Source organism: Semicossyphus pulcher, unplaced genomic scaffold, assembly GCF_022749685.1.
Source record: "Semicossyphus pulcher isolate SPU_LCO1_2020_fin unplaced genomic scaffold, fSemPul1.0.p SCAF_15, whole genome shotgun sequence".
NCBI classification, from domain to species: Eukaryota; Metazoa; Chordata; class Actinopteri; order Labriformes; family Labridae; genus Semicossyphus; species Semicossyphus pulcher.
In genome coordinates this window covers 5,653,410-5,673,130 of record NW_027211659.1, presented here as the reverse complement: position 1 = coordinate 5,673,130, position 19,721 = coordinate 5,653,410, and the positions used below count along the sequence as shown (strand labels likewise).

Sequence of the window (19,721 nt, the reverse complement as noted above, 5' to 3'; positions counted from 1 at the left end):
TTCTCACATCGGGGAGGAGGAGTTTCATCTACAGGTAAACTGTGAGATGCACTCACCTATCTCCAGCATGACCAGAAAACATCTGTGACTTTGCACACTGACTGTTATGTGTTATTTATCTTTTAAACTTTAAAAGTTAAACCTTGATATGTTTTGCAAAATTTCCCTTTGAGAATAAACAGGAGTGAATACTAGCGGTTAATCTTTATGATCGATTATGCAAACATGTAGAACTCATGCTGGCCTGGATTATAGCCACACAATTCAACCTTAGTCAATGTGTTGAGTTTAAGTGTTTTGTGCAGCTTCTAACTGTAAAAACAACTCATTTGAGGTGTGAAACCGTGCATGGCTGCACTATAGGTCCACTCTCAGTGTTGGCTGTCTCTACTGTCTAACAGCCAGGCATTTTTAGCTCCTGCTATTACTAATTAAGCTCCCCCACAATTACCTGCCACTGCTACCGAGCCTTTCTGTTTGATTAAGAACCATCCTCCTCAGGGCGGCTTCAGTCCAGACAAAGAGCCACCTTCCTCCCAAAAAATCCACAGGAAAACATTTACAGATGGTAGTTTTTGCCTCTGAGGTGCAACCTGCTGCTGCAGAGTCAAAGTGACATTACTGTAAGCATTGATTTTATAATTTTAGAACAAAAGACCTCCTGATGCCTGGGCTGAATCGGCGCTATATTTTTATTTGTCAACCAACAGATAAGAGCTGATGATACAGGGAGTGTTCACAAGCGTTATGGTTCCTGGAAACATACCGAAGTTTTACTTGCTTCACATACAGGCAATCTAAATTCTGGTGTCATTAATGTAGTCATAATAAAAACCTATGCACTCTTAATCATCTTATATGCCTATATGCTTTAGAGCTGAGCTTATCACAGTTTGAATTTGGTTTTCGTCTTTTTGACAGAGGAATGTAAATCAACAGATGAGTGGAGAAGTTCAAATAATATTGTCAAAGACACATTTAAGCATTCTGAAACATGAAACAGCCCAAGTTTGTCATATCAGTCCCCAATTTAAGGATCACCAAAGAGAAGATTGATATCACTTTCATGTCTGCATGGTAAATAAGAAGCTACAGCCAGCATCCAATTAGCTTAGCTTAGCATAAAGCCTTGAAACGGGGAAAGAACTAACCTAGATCTGTAAAAAGAAATCTGCCTACTAGCAGCTCTAAACTCATGAATAAACATGATACATCTAATTTATTTGATGTGTATTTGCTGTTTTATGACGGGTTTAGGTGCTGGACTATTTCTTTGCCGGGTGCAGTGACTTCCCAGAGTTTGAGTTTCCTGCCTGGGAACCTCCATAGTTTGTGCAAGTTACACAAATGAGATACAAAATGTCAAACTGTGTTCTCATTGGTGGAAATTCTTTTACCTTTGAAGAGACCCATTCTATCTGTATTCTCCTGCTTCCATTTTTAAAGGGCCAGTTTGCCTCTTTTCAACCTCAGTCCTATCATGCTATTAATGGGAGCTAATGTCATTATGGTAGTCCTCTGTGCCTTTGGGGGACGCTATCCGCTTCTCCAATGGGCCCTGGAAAACCTCCACCAGATGACGCGTTTTACGTAGTCTGGCGAAGGTTTGCCAGGGAGCTCGCTAAACTACACTTCCTCAATCTAGGACGCCCGCCTCCGATGTCATGTCTCGTTCAAAATCATCAGGTTTGAAATGTAGACTGCAGAAGATTGTTTAGACGATCCACCGGTATATTCTCGTCATATTTCAGATTCTGTACCGCTCTGAGCCATCGCCTGCAGCGAAACGGTAGTATTTCACTCCAGCATCTCTCGCTGGGACGTTCCTTTCAGAGGGAGGGGCGCAATGCATGCTGGGTGTTGTAGGAATGTAGAGCTGTTTGTACAACTTTCTCCACAGCTATGGCGCCAATTTCAAATATTATTGCTCCTATAGAGTACAGATAACAGTTTCGTGTATGTTTTTAACTAAAGGACCTTGAGTCTGACAATAAAGATGAACTGAACTGTACAGAGAACACCAGCTTTGACTGACAGTGGCTTTTTCCTGGGGCAAATTGCTCCTTTCATGCTAAGCTAAGCTAACTGTTCCCTGGCTGTAGCTTCATACCGATGAACAAATATGAGAGTGATATCGATATTTTCATCTTAATCTAGCAAAGAGAATAAACATTTTTTTTGCAAAATGTCTCTAATTGACATGAAACTGGATACATCTATTATTTAATCTTATTGTGTGACCACTGTGTGTTGTTGTGTGTGTACTTTATACTGGTTTTACAGGAGTGTCTTACAGCTCCCAGCACTCTCTCTCTCTCTATCAGACACACACACACACACACTCAGCTGTATCCTTGTACAACCTTGATGTGATGTTCAAGGTGAGAGGGGGAGATGCCTGTGGGTGTGGGTGTGCGTGCGTGTGTGTTGTGTATGTGTGTGTGTAAGTGGGTCGTTGCAGTGCTGGATTGCAATTGGCTGGATGTCCAGAGGAGGAACCTGATTGGATTGCTGAAGCTGCGAACGGAGGAACAGATCCACTGGGACCTGGGAGCTGCAAGGAACTGTGGGAAACCACAGCCAGGCCCTTTGCGGAGCGCGAGAGGGGGGTGGAGGTGAGAAATGGAGGAGTCAGGCAGTGAGGATGAGGAGAAATGTACTCCTCTTTCTCCATTTTTTAGAGTCTAGCCAAGTTTCTAAAGATGTCAAAGATATTAGAGAAAGGTCAACTTGCAGTTACTGATTTTACTTTAGGCTACTTTGGGGGCTGTGGAAACTAGCTTTGTTAGCATTAAGCACGCATCGAGGATACAAAAAGCAACAATCACTCATTTGGAGTCTATTATTTATCTCTTTGAGCTCTGTTTTTGGTCTCCACCAAATCCAGAGAAGCATATACTGTTTGGCTCTTTGATGGCTCTACTCTATTCACCAGTACGTTGCTAACCAGCTAAACTGTTTGCTTAAATTGCTGCAGGAGAGGAGGTTCACAATGTGTTCGTTCAGAATTCGGCTGAAGAAAATACCGTGACAGCCTTCTGTAGCAGGCTATAAAAACAAAACAATGTGCTAAATGTTCCATATAGCTGAGGTGAACGCATGGCCGATGATAAATCACTGTGGTTTTATCACCGTGTGCAATACCTTCCGCATAAAACGCGCATAAACACTCTGTAGCTGCGGCCACCCTCACACGTGCATCCACACGTTCCTGCACTGACACATTGATAACCTCACGGACATAAAAGGGGATTTGACTTAATTAAAGGGGGAGGGGCAAACGCAAAGCAACGAGAGATTGTGTATTTTATGTCATGCAAGTGCACTGCATTTTTAATATGGTGTAGATGCTGCTAAACATGATTCCTCTGAACAAACCCAAATCATGTGTTTTCAGACCTACAGTAACGTCTTTAACGTCTCACCTTCACACACAAATATATCGTTGCAAAGAGTTACTTCCTTAAACTGCTGAACAAAGTAGTTTTTCGAAAATGTTCCTCAAACAGCAGGAAACAGCACATTTGCTGGGGATCATGTTAAGGCACAGAATAATGCCCATCTTGTGCTTTAGTGAGTATTTCTGGAAACATTGTCTGTCAACCAGTGCGACTGTGGGGTTACAGTTTTTGGGAAACAATTGAGCTCTCTGACAAAGAGGAATAAGATTAATAAGGGTTTAGCTACAGAAATAACACTTGTGGGTAGATTAATTATTAATTCTTTGTTGATTTTTGGGGCTTTTCGTGGGATTTGCGGATCTTAAAACAAACTATAACACAACCAGGATTATCCTCCGAGGAGAAAATGTTGACTTTAAGATATAAAGCTGGCCTCCATCATGCTTTGGGTTGGTTGGGATTGTTCCTGAGCTTCAGAGGGGGACAAGCGGGCAGAAGTGTCTCACAGAGCAGAAGTGTGGAATGTCTCACCTCTTCATCATGTTACCTGTCTGTGTGTGTTTGCGTGTGTGTCTGAACTCTGCTACTGAAGAATCCGCAGGTCAGTTGAGTTCAGGGTTCTATTTTTGTCATCCTCACATTTCCTTAATGAAATCCTTCTTAACAGAATATTTTTCTGTGTTGTATAATCTCTGGAATAACCTTTGCATAATTTATCTAGAGGAAAATAAAGTTTCTGAGTAGAGCTAAAACATTCTGCCTCACTGGTGAAAAGGTCAAAGTTCAGATGCTGTCTTGAGTCTGTTTAGATTCTGTTTAATTGGCATCTCTCTGATCAGAGGATTAGTTAATACATCTGTGCAACTTCCTTGCTGTACTTTCTTTCTCTCTCACTTTGGTTCCCCCAGGTTTGAAGAAAATGTAACCAAAGTTCCCTCTTGGATCCCCCATGATAGATGAAAAGTGGCCTAATGTGCAAGAAAAGTCGTCCTCTTGGGTTCTCTGCCAGTGGAGAAAATGTCATGCATTTCCCTTGAGGGTGATGTCCAGTGAAAAACATGTGATGAAGGGTCCTTTAGGTTTCCTTTCTAGTAGATAGAACATGATAATCTTCTCTCTAGGTTGCCCTCCCTGTGAAGAAAAGCTGATGCAGAATCCTTAAGGATGCCCTTCAATGGAGAAAACATGCATAGCCCTCTAAGATGCCCTACCAGTTGAAGAAATAAGACAGTGTGCCCTTCAGGGTGCTCTAAAGTGGAGAAAATGTGATGTAATACCCTCTAGCATGCCCTTCCAGTGGAGAAAACTTAATACAGTGCTCTCTAGGATGAATTGTGATCTAATGCCCTCTAGGATGCCGTTCCAGTTGATATAACAGGATCTCTTTTTTGTCTCCACAGAAAGGTAGCCTTTTATGTGGAATAACTTGCCGGTTCAGTGTTGAAAATGTAATCAAGTACCCTCTAGGGTGCCCCTCCGGTAGAGACAACACAATACAGTGCAATATAGGCTGCCCTACATGCTAGAAAATTAGTTGACCTCCATGTTTCTTTAATTATTCTAATAGTTAATTTCCCTATGTGTGTTTTTTTTTTACTGAGGTGCATAAGTTAACACATTTTTTAAGTTAGGGATAGTTCATGTTGTAGATACTTTTTGAAACCACGCTGTCAGGGGCTTCAAGTTTCTGGCTGGATGGAAACTGAAATGATCCTTTAACCTGACACCTGCTGAACAGGTGAGTTGACAGTAAATACAGAGAGAGGTAGAAAAAAATCCTGCACCCTGCTGAGAACAATGTGTGTGGGTGTGTTATGCAGCCAGTATTTACAGTTTTAAAATAGATTTTATCCCCTTTTTGCCAACAACAAAACCTGGAAACATGTCAACCAGAACCTGCTGCTCTTTCTCACACACATAATCACACATGCACAGACACACACACACACACAATCAGGTAACAAGCTGGTTTTAGAAAATTTCCCTCATAAATCCATCCAATTTTTTATTTTTTATTGGATGCAATTTAATCTCCCTTCTCTCTCTCTCTCTCTCGCTCGCTCACTCTCGCTGTTGTGTAGCGCATGCGCACTCCCCCCGCTCTGCTCTCGGTGCGGCGCAGAGCGCGCGGTTCTCCGCTGCTCCCACAGAGTTGATAAGCGTCCGGATACCTGATGGATGCGATGACCGGTGACTGATCAGAAAAACACCGCACAGCCCGGAGACGCCGACCAAGTCTCAGTATCGATTAATGACCGATGATCTCCAGTTGATATCGATGTGAGAGCGGAGTTGAGCGCCTCAAACCAACAGGACTCTACTTTCTTCATCCATCCATCCATCACCTCCTCCTCCGGTAAGTCACCTTCCTCCTCCTCTTTTTTTTTCTCTTCATCACCTGTCTCTTTCCGTCCTTTTCCTCCTCCACCTCCTCTTCTTTCTTTATCTTTTATTTATGTTAAAGGTAACGAGACATTCCGAACAGAAGCAACAGAGGCTTTAATCCAAGACTACACCGGAGACTTGGTGTCCGTCTGCTTAATGTCCGGATCACTTTCTAGCTGCTTCTGTCAGACTGGAACATCAACCGTGACTCCTTAAATGTTCGTCTGTCTGTCGTTTTTACTTTCTCATACCACCTGTCTGTCTGTATTTTACATCTCGGTTGATATTTGTCCGCATTAGTTCCTATTTCGCTGAAATTGACTGTCAGTTTTGCTCTATTCTTCGATGTTTCAGACAAAACGTTTACTAATTCAAGACACTGTATGAAAGCTACCAGTGGTTGAAAACTACAGCTGTCAAACTGCGGATCAAAAAGAACAACTTTCCCCTCTAAAATGTCGTAAAGTAAAGATATAAAGTGTATTGGAAATGGTCAAGAACCTTAGAATTATACCTAAGCATTGGCGGAAGAAGTAGTCAGAGTTTCTACTGCCCTTAAAGTATCAATAAAAATACTCCAAGTAAAAGTCTTGCATTTAATCGTTTTAGTAGGTTATCTTAAAGTGCATAAACATAATCAGTTAAATGTACCGTAAGTAAAAATGAAAGGATCATTCTGCCTAAAAATGTCCTCTTTAATGTTTAATAATGATATTAAATGTATTATTTCTTCTTGCTTCATACATTCAAATCGTATTATTTGATAATTAACATTCCTGCAGTAATATCAGCTTCATGATGACTTTATGCACTTAGTTAAGATAAATAAATAATGCAACATATTTTATAATATGTTTTGTATGTGAAATCTCATCATAAAAACGAACCACTTGTAAAGCTGGTGTAAAATGTGCCTACCCTGATATTTCAGTCTGAAACAAGCCAAGCAGCAGTGTGAACTAGACTAGATTTAAAAGTAAGAATACCTTGAGATTGTACCTCTTACAGCTGCTACACCTGCATGCAGGTGGACTGTAATCACATTAACTCAAGCAGGGTCCTGTACTTAAGCTTCAATGATTAATTAACTTGTTTATCGATTAATCAAATAGTTTATTGAGATTATTAAGATGTAACTTCATCATTTTAACACCGTGTCAGTTTTTCAGTACAAAATGCAAAACATAAGATCGTTACATGAACTTAAATTTGAGTATCTGCAGTGTTTCTTCTTATTGTAGTATTTAAATGTTGTATTTTTTCTCATGTTGTTTTATAAACTGAATATTTAATCAGGTATTAGTTACAAAAGGAATCGTTTCTTTCTCTTACAACACATTCTGAGGCGGTTTATATCCTCATCTTTTACACCGAGTTTTATTGGTTTTTAAGTTAGATAATCTGTCGTTTGTTGGATGGTTATTTTCTGGTTTTGTACGGAAAGCCTTTTCCTCACGCTTGGAACAAAGTTGGATGTTCTCAAAGTGAAATATAAAAACACAACTGAATCTTTTTGAACCACCAACCGAGGGTGGGACAGGCAGACAGGCAGTATAATCTTGCGTATGTAGTGAACATGCTTCTTTATTGTCAGATAATCCCTTACAAAGCCCTAACACACACTCACATACACACACGCACACACACACACACACACACACACACACACACACACACACACACACACACACGGTCCGAATCGCCCAGAGTTGTCCTGTCTCTCTCTCTTTCTGTCATGGAGATGTTGTTCATTTTCACTTAGGTGACAGTATGACTGACTCTCTGTGTATTTGTGTGCGCGCGCGTGTGTGTGCGTGTGTGCGTGTGTGTGTGTGTGTGTGTGTGTGTGTGTGTGTGTGTGTGTGTGTGTGTTGATCATGCTGATATTGACCCCTGATCAGCTGGACTGTAGTGCCCCCTGCAGCTCGCACAGAAACACACCTGAAAACACATTTTTCCATCAAGAATACCTCCTCCTGCTCCCTTCTTTCCTCTCATGCTCCCTCTTTCCTCCCTTCCTTTCCTATTTCTACCTTTTCTCCTTTACCTCCTTCTTCTCTTTCCTGCCTCTCTTATGCTTCTTGTCCTCTGTGACCCAGCGGTTTATGAAAGGAGCAAATCCTCCATCCTTTTGTCCTTTCCATCTCTCCTTCCTTGCGTGCGCCCCGGAGCTCTTTATTTGGATGTTTGGAGCTTCAGTCTGTGTGTGTCTCAGGCCCTTGTGAGTCTAATTAACATGAATCAACTTAATTAAGTTTAAGCCAGTCTGAGGAGGAACACTGAGACGAACAGAGCTGTACAAAGTAGTTCGTAGAGAAACTTAGCCTGCTGATAGACTGTTGTAAGTAGTAGTTACACCACCCTTACATGCTGTGAGATTACTCCAGATAGTTTTACACTAAACTGACCAGCTATTAGACTGCACGTATCAGCTGTTAGACTGTCTGCTGTTGTTAGACCACCATAACCACCTGCTTAACAGTTTCAACCAGCTCATATACAATATGAACCTGCTGCTACACATGCCACCTTGCTGGCTAACTGTATTAAGGAGTTGCTAGACTGTGCTAAGCGTCTGTTAGATCATGCTAACCTACTATAAGACTACCTTAAACTGCTGTACTAACTAGTTGTTAGACAATTCTAACCAGCTTTTAGACTTACCTGCTGTAAGACTGTTTTTAATAGAGGTTAGCCTCTCCTCACCTGCTGTTAGACTGTATTTACTAGTTGTTAGACCATCATAACCTCCAATTAGACTATACTTACTAGTTCTAAGTGCATCGTAACCTGTTACAAAACTGAACTTACTATTTTTAGATCAAACTGACCAGCTCTCTTACTGTTTCAATCTGTTGTAAAGCCAGACTTTCTTCACCAACTGTTTTAACCGACTCGTATGTAATATAAACCTGCTTCTAACCATGCTAACCTGCTGGTAAACTGTATAAAGGAGTTGCTAAACTGTGTTAAGCTGTTAGACTTTACTAATTAGCTGTTAGATCCTACTAATCTGCTATCAGACCTCCATAAACTGCTGTTAGACTGCACTATACTGCTGTAAGACCGTTTTAAATAGTTGTTAGCCTGCCCTCACCTGCTTTATTTACTAGTTGTTCGACTGTAATAACCTCCCAATAAACTATGCTTACTAATTATTAGTCCATCGTGACCTCTTATAAGACTGTACTTATTGTTTTTAGACCAAACTAACCAGCTGTTTGTCTAATGTTAAGCCAGACTCTTCACCAGCTTTTAACCTGTTTCACCAGCTATTATGTCATATGAACTTGCTGGTAGGTTGTATTAACGTGTTGCTTGACTGTGCTAAGCTAAAGCTAGCTGTTAAAGTGTACTCATTTGCCAACAGAGTAGCAAAAAAGTTGTTGGCACGCACTTATTAACTGTTAGTCTACTACACCAATGACTGTATATATAGATGGACAACGCGTCTCCATCTGCTCTCATTGTACAAAATTGATGCCAAAATAGCCCCCGTGATAGGCGCTGCCATCTTGCGATGTCGACGTCATTTGGAGCCAGAGTTACGCATTAAAACTAAACTTGAACACTTGGACATAAATCAGCATGATAAGAACTAACTATAATGACAGAAACCATGTTTGAGAAAAATGTATTTGATGTGTGTTTTGATTTTATAGTTTGACTCATGTCCCATCTGTTAACATGGAGGAGGCGGGCTTTATGACCTATACTGCAGCCAGTCAGCAGGGGGCGATAGAGAGGGTTTGGCTTCACTTTTAGGGAGCTGTCATGTCATCCATCTTTTTATACAGTCTATGCTCTGTACTAGTCTGTAGCTAGTAACTGGTTTTTCACCTGTAATAACTTGCTGGTAGACTGGTTTATCTCGCTCTTACACCAGCCTGCTGACAGACAGTTTAATCTTGTTGTTAAAATGTTCTATCCTGTTGTTACCGTTCTAACTGGACCGAACTAATCAGCCTGTTAATCCATTTTAACTTGTCTTGACACTGTCCTAATCTGCTGATAGAAGGTACTCACTACTTGTTAGCCACACAAGCCGTCTGTTGGACGTTATTAACCGGCCGGCACACTGGCTGAAGACTTGTTAGGATGCACTTATGAATTGCTAGACTTCCTGTGCGTGCAGCTCGAAGTGCATGCCAACAGCGTTAGTTTGCATTGTCCAGTTGTACAGTAAAGGTAGATTTATCCTACTGTAACACGCACTCTCTTGTTCTCCTCCACACAAATCAATTTTACCTATTTATAGAGCATGACAACATTACTAAACACTGCGTTTGTATGTGTGCTTGGGAGTGTGTGTGTGTGTGTGTTTGTGTGCCAGGACTCCAGCAGTGGGCAGATTGAGAAGCAGCATGTTGTTACGTCAGGACAGATTAGTTTGGGAACCTGCAGCGAGAACACTCGCACAGGCATGGACGGAGCCCAAACCGTTGTTTCTGTACTAAATCGAGCTCTTTGTGCATCATGTGGGCATGAGTGTGTGTGTGTGTGTGTGTGCGGTCTGACAGCAGGCAGGTGTAATGAGCTCATCGTAACACCTTTATTAGATAGGTAGATAGGTAGATAGAGACGGTGAACGTCAATATTTAATCATTATTATTTTTTATTCCTGTGTATGATACGTTCTTCTTGTTGCTCAGTTATTCATCAAAAGATTCTGCACTTTCTTGCAGACAGTTAGATACGAAGATTGATACGTCTTTCTTGTCTGTACATCAAATATGAAGCTACAGTCAGATGCCATGTTAGTCTAGCTTAGCATAAAGATTGGAAACTGGGGGAAACAGCTAGCTTAGCTCTCTTTAAAGGTAAAAAAACACGGTCTCTCTAAAAACTCCTTAAAGTTGTAATCTTGAAGACCTCAGTTTTGTTCTCTCCTAAGAATTGGTCTGGCTGTGCTGAGCTAACTAGGAATGAAAGGCCCAGAGAATATGTGTGTTTCTGTTCTGTTGGTGTTAGTATGGGAGCATGGAAAACACTGTATTTTGTGTTTATTTGGAGGACTATTTGGGGGTAGATACAACAAAACACAGAATACAAAATGTTTTCTTGCCATTTCTGTATTTGTTTAAAGTTGTAATCTCGAAGATCTCGGTTTTGTTATCTTTGGCGGCACATATAGCGATAAAGGGTAACTGCGGGAGCACACTTCCCAGATATCCAGACAGTGCTGCATGTGTGACGTCCACGGTGGGTCTGTTTGCTTCATCTGAGCGTCGAGTTTGTTTCTTCTTCTTTGGATTTTCACTTCTTGTTGAAGTTGTATCTGTAGTCATCCATCTTTTCTTTGTTTGTTCAGCCATAGTAGATTACTGTTTACTCGCAACATTTGCAGAGACCGGAAAAGCAGCCGCTTAGCTCCGCCTACCCTCTCTGGCAGACCAACCACTGCTGGCTGATGGAAAACGCGTCACTAACTGGGCGCCGCTTGGGATTTTTTCCATGAATGTCGCACCAGACACCCAGTCTGTAATACTGCAGATGCAAAGGCTTTCATCAGTGGGCCATAGGCTCAATCACCATTGTGTTACCTCATTCGGTGATACATAGAGACTTAACAGACATTTATTTAGATGAAAATCTCCCAGATTATTACTTTAATTATCATGTTATATTTTGCCTCTTTAATCTAGAGTAAAGCTGAGTTCTAAAAACAAATTGTTGCATTTTAATGAGATAATTCACTGAACTACAGTTCGTCTCTGCTGGGCAGTGTTTCCTGTTGTTATTCTAAGCTGAGCCATCAGTCTCCTTGGCTCCAGCTTCATACTTATTTAAAAGACGTGAGGGTGGTATCTGTCTACTCATCCAGCTCTCAGCAGAAGTTTAGTTTCTGAAACGTCAAACTTTATAAAAAAACCCATAAAAAACTTGTTCTAACCTCATAAATCAGTGTTTCTGTGAAATCTGGCCTCAAACGGAGAGAAGCTCCAATTATTTTTGCGCTCGCTCAGTTGTTTTGTTGAAAGCGACTTTGTTTCCCCTCAGGGATGTTTCTGTGTCGCTGTAGCAGTAATCCTGAGAGTACTGCAGTATATGAAGTACTCAGTGTGTGTGCACGTCTATGCTTAGCTAGCTAGGTGCTGCCTTCCATACAGAGTGCTAACAGCTAGCTACGTCATTACTCCCATTCTGTCGGCTGTGATTTATGGAGCTACCTGAGTGTGTGTGTATGTGTGTGATTGTGAGTTCGTGTGCACCTGCTCCCCTTGTTGTCTCAAGACTTTTTAATTAAGTTCGTGTCATGTGACAAAGAGGAAGTGATGACAATAATGAAATGTGATTGGGCGATTATTATCACAGCACAATTAGCGGCCGGTCTGAGAGAGGTGAGCAGAGGGTGCAGAGTGTGTGAAAGAAAAAGTTGAGTAAGAGTGTGTGAAAGAGAAAGTGTGTGTGTGTGTAAATAGGACGGCAGTGATGAAGTGTTTCCTCGCGACTTGTGTCTCTGAGGTATTACACACACACACACACACACACACACACAGTGGCTGTGAAGGTCACACTGACACACACACTTTTACACACTCTGCCATCAGCCGGGAGGCTGCAGGACGTTTGTCGGTTTAACCTTTGAGACGGACAGTGAGACCACGTCCACAGATACACAGCTTCGTCTGAAAATGTGGTGTTGGTGTTTTCAGGTTGTTTTCGTAAAGATTCTGGTCCACGATGAAACGACTAGAAAAGGAGGAAAATGGCTAAATCTCTTCTCCTTCATCTGCTTTTGCCCTGTGTTCATCGCAGCCAATATGTGAGACAGACAGACAGTTGGACTTTGAGCTCATATCTGTCATTTAAATATCAAGGCACAGTCAGTTAGCCTAGCTTAGCATAAAGATTGTAAAGTCCAAAGTCAATGTAAGAACAGACTTACGTGGCTGATTGAAGATCTGTGGCTTGTGAAGGGTTCAGATAAGGACACCAGGCTAATGTTAGTGTGTGTGTGTGTGTGTGTGTGTGTGTGTGTGTGTGTAAAGGCAAACACTGGTTAAAGATATTAATAAAATCAACTGATGAAACCTGATTTAATAAATATAAATATAATTCAGTTGCACATTTTAATTGCAATCTGCTCAGCTGAACGATTCTTTTAATCTTTTGGACTTAAAAATGAAAAATGTTTTCTCCTCTGGAAGTCACTGTCTCTTTACCTTTGAACAAAGGGAGGCTAGCTGTTTCCCTCTGTTCCTAGTCTTTATGCTAAGCTAAGCTAACCATCTGGAGGATGTGGCTTGATATCAACTGTACAGACACAGAGTGGTATCAATATTCTCCCTTAGAAAATGATTGAGTATTTACTTCTCCCATCCTGCTACGCCATCATCACCTGTGTTGTCTTACAGTTAACGATGAACTCTTCTTATGATGAACTCTTACTTTTCATTTACATTTTTTAAAACAACTGAATGAGCAGAAAATAGTAATTTAGTCATAAATGTCGCCTTATAGGTGAATGAATGAATGCTCTGCATTGAGACATCGGTACATATATTCAGCTCCTATACTAAGAGACCACGCTATCTTCTTCTATTTATAGGTTTGAGTAAAATCAACTTTTGTTTTATTGGAAAAACATTTCTCCTACTTCCAAATAAAACATTTAGCTCTTTTATTTGCAGAAAATGTCGACTGGTTAAGGAAACCAAAAGATGTAAATAAAGATGTTTTTTCAGACTTTGAATAATGTGAAGAAAACAAGTTCATGTTCAAGTTTAAACAATCAACACCTGGTAGAATGACCTGGTTTTTAATCACAGCTGTCATGCGTCTTGGCATCCTCTCCACCAGTCTGTCACAGAGCTGTTGGGTGATGTCAGGCCGCTCTTTGTGCGATGGCTTGTGACCATCCACCTTCCTCTTGATCACATTCAGGAGGTTTTTAACTGGGGTCATATCTGGATCGGGCCGGCCGTGACATGAAGAGACGGATGCTGATTTAAGGAACATTTGGAGAGGCCTCTTACTGTTTTCTGGTATATGCTGTATTCTAATTAAAATTGAGTGATTGCAGGGAAAATCAGAGAGGACAGTCTTCTTAGTGGGGATATTTCTGGTGTCCTTTTAAACTTCTATATATATTTCTAATCCAGCTAAAAGACGTGTGCTCGCCCATCTTATAATACTTTCTGACTTCCTTACTCTGCCTGTAGCGTTCAAACCCATTAGTTCCTTCTGTAGACGTAAATCTTCATTTTCTGATAGACTAAATAATTTCTTAAAACAGCCTGCCTTTGTGGTTTTAGCAAACTTTTTTAAACTGCAGCAAATTGTGGATTTATCTGGGACTATTTTCAGCAGTGGATGTATACACAGCGGTGCTTTAGGGAGTATTTGTGGCAGCAGGGTCGGAGTATGCGGGATAGAGTCAAAATAAACTGCAGTGTGTGTTTATGGAGATGAAAGAAAATGTCACCCAGTAAAACAGGGTGGCTCTGTGGAAGCTCTGTGGAAGGAAGATACTCGGTTTGTAGGCGTGAAAAGGTTGGTTTAAGGTGGATGAAGAACAATTCCAGCTTAGTGTAGACATTATTCTTCTGTGTCAGCAGGAAAAGTACAGTAAAGTTCATCTTCCCAAACACACAAAGTCGCAGCGTCCTTTATATGAAGGGGATGGTTGGTCTTTATATAGAAGCTCAGACACAGCTTCCTCTCCTCTCGTCTCTCAGCTCTTAACTTCACTTTGTCGTCTGAAAAAAAACCTTGAGACTAATCAGTGTGCCCGAGCTTTAATCCACCTTCCCACCAAGGTGTTTGTTTCTAAGTGTTTGTCTCATGTTTCTTCTTCCATTAGTCGAGTGGAGCAGCCGTTGAATGTTTGATGATTCAGCATGCGGAGAAGGAAGTGATGTCATAGCCTTGTTCTCGTCTTTCGAGAGCAGCAGCTTCAAGACTTCAACAGCTGATACTCACAGTACTTGAACAGCGTGCATGTGCTACAGTATGACAGTCGGTAGTACTGCGGTTCTGAGTGTACTTGTTAGGAAGCGATATGCAGATATTTCCCTAATGTAAAGCAAACATTCAGACGTTTGTCATGGACTTTTTAAAACCTCTCTGATGCATTTGTTTATCTTCTGATGACTCACTAAATACAAGCGAGACTAAAAGTAATTTTGTCTGCTTTCCATCCCTAATTTCCACCACAGCAGCACAGAGCCTCGCTGCTGTGCGCCCGTTTAGAGGCAGTGCCGACTCAACCACGGCCAATGTGTGATGGTCTTTTCCCCACAACTGTGTTTGCTTTATTTATTGTGTCTAATAGCTGCTTATGCAAACCAAACCTTTCCTGCTGTTGACGTTTACTTAAAACTGGGGAAGCAATGACATGGCTTTATTGTGCAGAAGGTATAGAGATTGAATTCTCTTTCGGGGTCAGCCTTCACAGCCAAGAGCTCCCGAATCTCTTCATCTCTCCATTTTGCAGACACCTTTGCTACTGCCGTCTTGTAAATGATCCTTCTTCTCCAATCTCGCATGTTTTTATTCATCCTGTTATGTGTCTCGCACCGGTCACATGATATAAACGTCATCACTCTGGCCACTAGCTCAAGGTGAATGTTCCTGAATATTACTGACTGCGCTCACACATCAGCTCACCCCGACTTCTTGCGGACATTTTACTGGAAAAAGTCTGCATTTGGCCGTGAAAAATTTGGCACACATGCAGCCCACCTGGAAAATGCCTTACCCTTACCTCTTATATCTGGTTCCTCTGTTAGCAAGGACCATTACCCACCTGAGGGAACTCCCTATCTAGTGGAAAGGCCAAGGGGAAGTGGATTGGGATTTGGCCTTTGTGTTGACTTTATTGACTGCCTCGTTACGGTCACTTCCTGGTTCTCCAGGCGCAGCAGGTTCAGTGTAGTTTCTTTGGTTTTCATTTATTATCTCTGTAGCAATTATAGCCTCGACATGTAGCTACATTTCTAAGGAGGTGCACGCTGGGATAATTTATTTTAATTATGCGTGTATTTTGATCCCAATTAGCCACGACCAAGGTAGCAACGACTCTTCCTGGGGTAAAAAACCCCCTAACTTTGGTAACTTGTTCGCTGAATGGACGCCATGAGATGAGGTCAAGATTGAACTTCCATGCAGTGAAAAGTTTCTATCTTCTGCACGCTGATGTTCGCTTGGGTGGCACACACAGACTCTCTCTCTCTCTCTCTCTCTCTCTCTCTCTCTCTCTCTCTCTCACACACACAAACACACACACAGACCAAACACAGTCACAGGGAGGTCACATGAGTTCGGTCAGGGACGTTCCAGCAGGGAGGGGGCGAAGTCAGACGACTGTCAGTAGATGTTCAGAAGAGTGCAAGTAGTAATCTCTATTATTAGACCACAGATTATACTAACTGAGCTACAACACACTCGCACACACACTCGCACACACACGCACACACTTGAGGATTATAATCCCAATCCCACAATCCCCTTCTGGCTCCACCAATCATTTCCCGCCAAATCCTGCACGGCCTGCCTGGTAACCTACATGCAGTGGTGTGTATATATGTGTGTGTGTATGTGTGTGTTAATCCCTGACAGTCTGTAATAGAGGAACATCTGGTTTATCTCTGGGATTCTGAAGCTTCCTGCTCAGGCAGGAAACGGAATCAGTTACAAATGCTTTTTTTTAATTCCCGATGATTTTACAGTAAATCCTTATGTGTGTCCTTAACAGCACTTTTACTTATTTTTTTACCTTCTTCAGTTTGTTTTGGAAAGTGTTGCCTGTCACTGAATAGACCGACTTTTTCCAACAAATGTTTATGTTTAAAGCTCCTTTGAGGAACTTTCGGTTTGTGTTGATTTTGGCGCCCCCTGTGGACAAAGCCGTACCTCTTATCTCTTTACTGATTCTGTCCTGTTCATGCTTAAGTGGTCGCTTTTAACAAAAAATCTCATCCTGCTTTCTTGAACAGTCGTATGTATCACTCACTTAAAGTGCAGCCCTGGAAAATGCAAACAAAGGCAGCGTGCAGTTAACTGCTTCGTCTGACACCTACAACCCCGCCAGCAGTTTAAGGCATTAAGAATAACTATATAGAAATAATCAATCTTGTTGCTGATGCTCTGGTTTGCTTTTGTAGCTCATATAGAGGCATCAGAATTAATTTCATAACCAGTGAAAAACTCCTCACAGGAGCTTCGAAGCCTGTTTTTTGATGCTACCTGTGAAGCTCCACTTAGCTTAGCTTAAAGTCTGCTAACAGTTAACCTTGGCTTATCCAAATGTAACAATATTCACCTACCATCACCTTTAAATCCAGATTATTTCTCGGCCTGGTGCAGTGACTTCCCGGTGTCTCTGCTGGTTGGTAACCTAAAGGTGATGATAACAAAAAGTCAAGCTCATAAACCCTCTTTAAACCCCATTTTTTTCTTCATCCATGATGACAAAAGGATTTGTATATTAATATTGAGAGTGCCTGGGATACCTTTAAGGCTGCTAACCAATACCATCGATTTCCACAAGACAGTCATTGTTTTTCCTATTTTTCATGTTTTTTATACTTTGTTTTTTTGGGCAGATTAAGTTTATTCGACGTAACATGTTCATTTGTGATCTTTAGAGGTGGTAGTAGGTGGATTTTCTTACCTTTGGATGGAGCCATTTCCCTTTAGTCTTTAGCCTAAGCTAAGCTAAACAGCTCTTGGCAGAAGCTTCAAATTTAACATAAAGACGTCTTCTCATCTAACTCTCAAAATGTAGATTGTTAGGATGTAAAGTAAGGTCAGCAGCTGACTCTAACTACAATGGAGGGAAGTTATAAAGGAAACAAATCTACGATGGAGCTGCTGTCCCTTTTACTGCTGTTAAAACACATTAAAATAGCAGGATTTAAGGATTAATATAAATTATTTCTATCTGCTCTGAATCTCACTCATATCTCTTTTTTGTCACTGAGTCAGGTAGGAGTTGTCAGACAGGGAGGTGGTTCGACACTTGGGCTCGAGGGGCTGTAGCAGTAGCAGTTAGCGACACCAGTTTAGACCTGGATTTTAGCTGGGTTTCACCTTGAATAGCAAGTGTCAGGTCCTGATGGAGCAGCTATTTAAAGACAGGAAAAGAAGTCGCACTGTCCTGGATTGAAGGTTAGACGTAGAGAGCAACCTCAAGTACCTCCTGCTCTGTGTGTGTGTGTACTTGTGTGTGTGTCTAATCCCTGCTGCGGTATGTAAACCAAACAACATGATGTCAGCCATATACATGAGAGGATTAAAGTCTCACAAATACACTCTCCATCACTTTCTGAGAGTGATACAAATGAAATCCCTGATTCTGTCAAACAGTTTCATGTTGAGAGCAACAAACCTGAAACAGTCATCAAAAATCGCTCATGTCATCATTTTGACCGAGGTCATCAGAAGAACCCCCATTTACTACAGGCTGATGTAGAGTAACCTGAGTTTTGACTCCATTATATCAATATTGCTCTCAAAAATCTTGTTATAGATGGATTACACACTGCAATGTTCCCTTGTGCAGATCCACTCCATGAAAACAACTGCAGAGTGGTAGTTACTGAATATATAAACACTAAAGTGCATTGTAGCATCGATTCAAATTCATCAAAGTCTTGAGGGATACCTTCACAGGACCAGCATGAGGCTGCAGGTCACCTTTCAACAGACTGTATTTTTGTGTGTGTCACAGTTTCCCAGTGGACCTGACCACAGTGACATCAACATTCGTGGTGTTACTACACAGCGCCTCCATGACAACCACAAAACAGACAGACAGAAAGCTGGACTGCCTGCAAACCTGTCGTTCCACCTGTCTGACTCGGTGCTTTCCACTGAGCTAATGTGGTGCCTTGAATTCTGTCTCGTTGTCATGTCTCATGCCGGAGAGAGAGAGATGTAAGGATAGTGGCATTGCAGTTTCCAATTAACTGCACAGCAAGCCGTATTATTTGTCCGTGATCAGATATTTGCGTTAAAGACCCCTCCAGTAAAAACCCAGTGTTTAACCTTGTAAACATCTCCATGTGGTGTTCTTCATGTGCTACAAGACATATCAGGGACAACATCAGCAGTCATCTCCACGGCTGGGCCTGTCTGCTTTTAAACTGCAGTGTACCAAGGACAGGCTGAACAACACGTTTTCAGATTGGCAGGTTTGAGACGTCACAAACCTAAGGAGCCAATCCTGTTAATGGACGGGTGACGCTATGCATATCATAATGTTCAACCTATGGCAACCACTTCGGCGATGCGTGAGCCAGCTGTAACCGTCATTGAAACTTTTGCAAACTCACTACTGACTACTAACGTTAACATTACTGCTAGTTATTAATACATTTCAAGTTTCAACAAGTTGCCACTAAACGATGGCACTTGTTTTGTTTTCGCGACGGAGGGGGCGGTTGTAAATTTGCATAGTGGACGGTTGGGTGGAGGAGATGCCTTGGGAGGATTTTTACAAGGCAATTAAACGTATTTTGCAGAAAAAAACATATCAGACACAATTCATTATTTCAAGCAGAGCATTTTATATGTCTTAAATCATGACTGGAGCTGGTCTTAAAGGATTCCTAAAGAGATACCAACACCTAAACACAGCCAGGATGTCAAGTTCAGTGGCTTGTAGCTGAGGTGCAGCCAAGCAGACAGCTAGCTGTACCCAGCTGTCACTCAAAGGGCCACACCTGTAATTATGCATAATTTTGAGCTGTAATACATTCAGAAATAGTTGACTTTTACATATAAAATCAACACCTGCACAGTTGTCATGACTTTTTCAGTCTCAGTGGTTGCTGCTCAGATCAAACAAACATATATTTTTGTATAATGTGGATTAACATGAATGATGTTGTAGCCAACGACATTTACACTGAATTCAATTCTATCTTCATGCAGACCAGCCGTATTTTTTTGTTTCTGTTTTAAACTCATCTAATTAATCGGACTGTT

General features: G+C 41.4%; 1 protein-coding gene across 1 annotated transcript in view; it reads left to right on the top strand.

Moving 5' to 3' along the window:
- Positions 1–5,633: 5,633 nt before the first annotated feature.
- The window catches only part of znf385b (zinc finger protein 385B), a 57,687-nt gene continuing 43,599 nt past the window's right edge, over positions 5,634–19,721 (top strand). The window contains exon 1 of the mRNA XM_069663361.1: positions 5,634–5,757. The gene's annotated coding sequence lies outside the window, so the exon portion shown is untranslated. The remainder of the gene's footprint in view (positions 5,758–19,721) is intronic.